The sequence below is a fragment of the Papaver somniferum genome, unplaced genomic scaffold (genome assembly GCF_003573695.1).
Source record: "Papaver somniferum cultivar HN1 unplaced genomic scaffold, ASM357369v1 unplaced-scaffold_92, whole genome shotgun sequence".
Taxonomy (NCBI): Eukaryota; Viridiplantae; Streptophyta; class Magnoliopsida; order Ranunculales; family Papaveraceae; genus Papaver; species Papaver somniferum.
Genome location: NW_020652304.1, coordinates 392,482 through 397,152, shown reverse-complemented (window position 1 = coordinate 397,152; position 4,671 = coordinate 392,482).

Here is a 4,671-nt window from a genome sequence, read left to right as displayed (position 1 = left end):
TCGCGAACAAATATAACGAGAATACCACTCTCAAACAAACTTGGTATAGGGGCGGCAAGGAATGGTAGAGGGGCGGCAAACCTAATAAGGCAAAAAGGGTCATTAGGTGATAATTCAAGTGCCCCTTATCAAATAAGATATGGAAATGACCAATTAACCCTTATTGTTGATAATCAAGATTAGTGATTGATAATCAAGTTTAGTGTTTGATAATCAAGTTTAGTGTTTGATAATCAAGTTTAGTGTTTGATAACTAATTTTCACTTATAATAACTCTAAAATCAGATTTTTAGAGTTATGAAAATAAAAAAAAAGTTAAGAGGAGAGAAATAAAAAACTTGTGTGATATTTGTGAAACCCTAGGTTTTGATTCACTCAACCAAAATGAGTGATTTCAGTGGCAACTTTGAGGTGGGTGAATCTCTATATGATAGAAAAAACAAGTACTACATACCTCTTGATGGAGATCCTGATATGGAGTATTTGTTAGATGGTGTAAATGTTTTAACCCAAAGTGATGGTCAATCTCAACCAATCGAAGAAATTAGCCAACAAAGTGGAGAACCAAGCACTGAAAATGACCAGGTATACTTCTAAACTAGTTCCCATTAGTTTTTTGTTGCTCAAAATTCTCTAAAGTACGTAAAAATATCAAACTTTTAAAATTTGCAGAAGAACATACGGTTGGAATTGAGCTCATTACCAACCGTACCTAGTGGTTACGGTTGCAAAAGTATCAGTTACCAACCGTATGTTCTTCAATTCTGGGGAAAAGTATCAGTTACGGTTGGTTGAGAATTTTCGATACCAACCGTATCTAATCATCCTTTGCATGGCGGTATTTACTGCACCTAGTACGGTTGGTGTTTAAGAATTAGTTACCGACCGAACCTATCCTACGGTGTCTTATGTATTTTCGTGACAAACCGTATATTACTCTGTATGTTCGTACGGTTGGTTAAAATTTTCGAATAACCAACCGTATTCGAGGTTCAGTTGCTAAGTTTTTATCGTTACCGACCGTACCTGCATTACAGTTTGTTTGCCTCTATCATTAACAACCGTACCTATAAACATATATTTGTTTTGTTTACCTCTCCAGAGACTTGAGCATTACATTTGCACCAAGAAGAGTTCCGTTTGACGAACACTTGTCAATTAAAAAAACAGTTGTAATGGGGCATGTGGAAGGAAATCATTACATTGGTCTTCTATTACATGAAGGAAGTCCATTACCTCCATTGTGGAGGGAATTTGGTTGTGACGGTGAACTCCACAAGACTTGGTGCAATCGATTTGAGGAAAGGATTGAATTATGGAAGGCCATAATTCAATCTATGCCGAAGCAATTCGTACTTATGAGCGACGATGAAGAATGAATGAATGAAGTATTATGTTCAAAGTAGTTCAAAAAATGTTGAAAGTATTTTGTATGTTGACTAAATGTGATATGATTAAAAGTGACAATATCATATCTATTTGATTCGGGTGATGAATGAATGAAGTATTTTGTTAAACCATGTTCATTACTAAACCAACACTACAACCATGAAACCATTACAAATATAAATGAAATTACAACTCATTCATTCATGCGACTTAAAATGATACTAATATCCGCGTCTACGAGTGCGATAGAAGTCTTTAAGGATGTTGAAATGAGGTAAGTATTGAAAACTCGACCTTTTCCGTCGCCTCCATTCTTGAATAGAGCTCTCTAAAACTTCAGCGTCAGTTTCACCCCTTAATCGTATTTCACCCATAATACGAACTAATGCCATAAATTCGTGAACGTTATCCCGAATAGTTCCATAACGAACATACAACATAATTTCATTATGGTTATTAGGGTTACCTGTTTCGGAACAAAAGTTTTCAAGTAGAGTACCCAAATAACTTGTACTCACAAAACCACATCGACGTCGTTCTTCTCCTCTTTTTGGATAACATAGAACAAAGTTACGGCAAATACATAAATCTTTTTCCAAAGTGAATTCAAGGTTTGGAGCCATAATATAGTTTAAGGTAAGAGATCTATTTTTGGAATTCAAGTGGAGGTGTAAGTCCAAGCAAAGAGGATAAGCATATATATATAAAAAGTCTTCAATAACGGATCTATTTTTTTGAAATTGAAGTTATTGATAGTCTCAACGGATATATTTTCAAATTGCACAAGTACATGTCAGTGCAACCAACTGCCAAAAAGTGGGAGAAAGTACATGTACGGCTGGTAAAGGAAAAACAAATACGAACCGTATGCCTGTAAATTTTTTGATTTCCAGAGTTACGGCTGGTAATTAAAAGACAAATACCAACCATACCTTTGAGTAAATTTGAAATCCAGAGATACGGTTGGTAACTTTTTCGGACTTACCAACCGTACCTCTGAGTAATTTTGAAATCCAGAGATACGGTTCGTAACTTTTTCGGACTTACCAACCGTACCTCTGAGTAATTTTGAAATCTAGAGATACGGTTCGTAACTCATTTAAATTGTTGAACCGAACACACAACTTCAAACATACAGGAGCATGTACGGTTGGTAACCTGCATCAAGTTACAAACCGGACCCAAGTACGGTTCGTCTTGAAGGTTTCGACACCAACCACACCCAACTTCGGTTGGTAATTCTACAAAATTTTGAAACCGAATATAAAAACTTCAAACATACACAGGACAATATACGGTTGGTAATGTGCTTTAAGTTACCAAACGGACCCAGGTACGGTTGGTAATGTGCTTTGAATTACAAGTCGTAGTTCAAATTTATAGATGATATCCATAAGTTCAAATCCATAACTAACACATATAAGCTCATAAGCTAAATTCCATAACTAACATAAAACAATTATCCATAATATAAGTCAAAATTCATAACATCCACACACAAATAAGATAAATCCATAAGTCGAAAGTCATAACTAACAACACACAACTAAGATAAAACCATAACTAAGCATGGCGGCCGCCACGACCCCTTTTGTTGGTGCTACCACCACCACGAGTTCTAGGACCACCGCGACCACCTCTTCGGCTATGGCCCACCCCGCCCTCCTCTTCTTCATCATTTGTCTCTTCGCTGCCAGGTGAAGTTGACGACGGCTACTACTCGCACCTCCAAGAGAGTTTCTACTCCTCTTTGAGCCTCGTTCTTCCATGACCAATGTTGCGATATTTCAAGTGGTAAGTAAAGATTCGTTGCTCGGACTCGTTTAGATTTAAAAATAAATATATGTACAAAATATGTGTCACAATGATCAAGAGACTGGGACTCAGGATTCCACCAATTCTTATACTCATGCGATTCAATTATCAATTCTAAACAGTTATAGCTTATAAATATTGACTCTTTTATTTGCCAAAAATAGATTTTGTAAAACATCAATTGTAAATCACAAGCATGGTGCATCAAAAGCTCTCAAGTCTAAGCATACACCATCAAACGACATCACAACTAATTAATAAAAATCATAAAACGATTAATAAAAGTGCAAATAGTCATAAAAGAATTAAATAAAATTACCACATGCATGAAAAATGTCTTCCTTCATCATCCCAGTGTTGGGGTTTAGCTCCTCATATTAATCACTTGCTCAAAATACATGTTTATAGCTCAAAAAGTTGATTAAAAGAATGAAAATAATGAAAACAGCGATTCTGCGACCCACAGACAGCGTCCAGAAAAGAACGATAAAATACCACTGCTGTAACAGAAACAACGATACTTAGCTTCCACTGTCGCTGTCGCTGCTGTTTTAAGACTGCTGAAACTTGTCTTTTCCACTGCTGAAAAACGACGGTCCTTGCCAGTGTGTTTTTCGTGTTCTTCAGGCGTGTTAATGGCAGCAGCAGCAGCAGTTACAATTCCTGCAACTCCTCCTGCGCCTCTCTGCTAGCCTCTGCTCGACCCCAAAACTCTTGATAAACTTCTAGGAACCCTAAGCTTCATATTTATACACAAAAGGGTCATCCAATCTCTCCAAATTCTTTCGGTTTATCCTTTTATCTCTTCGGCACCAAGTCACGAAGAAAAGCTTCCTAAGTCTTCTACGCGGCTTCTGAGAATTCCCAGCTTATCCCAAACTCTCTGTAGGATATATTAGCATATATAGGAAGGTTTATCAGCAATTCCTTATGCTAGAAATCCTAATCCAACTCAAACAGGACTCGATATTCCCTGTTGAGATGTGATTGCTTCTCACGGCTTTTCCAGCCACTTCTGGCCCTTCAAATCACCCCCATTAGCTTCCTCTAAGTACTAGTAATAGGCCCAATGAATTCTAGCCCTTTAATCGTACTATAGCCCCTTCAACAATCAGATCGAAAAACTGCCAGTTGATGAACTTTTTTTTCCCGCCAAAAATCTCGTTTGAGTTTGAGAAAATGACCTCCCCTTATCTGTGACTGGTCTCCCTTTAGCAGCTGCCTGGAAATGGGTTACCCCTTAGTAATTAGGTTACCCCTTATCCAAAATCAAGGGTCCGTATAAAAAGTGTCCTCTGGGGCATTTTCCGCACTTTTTCCGGGGTTTCTCCGGAGTATTTCTGGTAGACTTATGGGGTACTTCCGACACTCTATCAACGGAAGTCCAAACGCCGCATTTTCAGCCAATTTCGCCGCAAATGCTTATTCTTCTAAAAACACCTACAAATAAATAAAATAACCAAATAA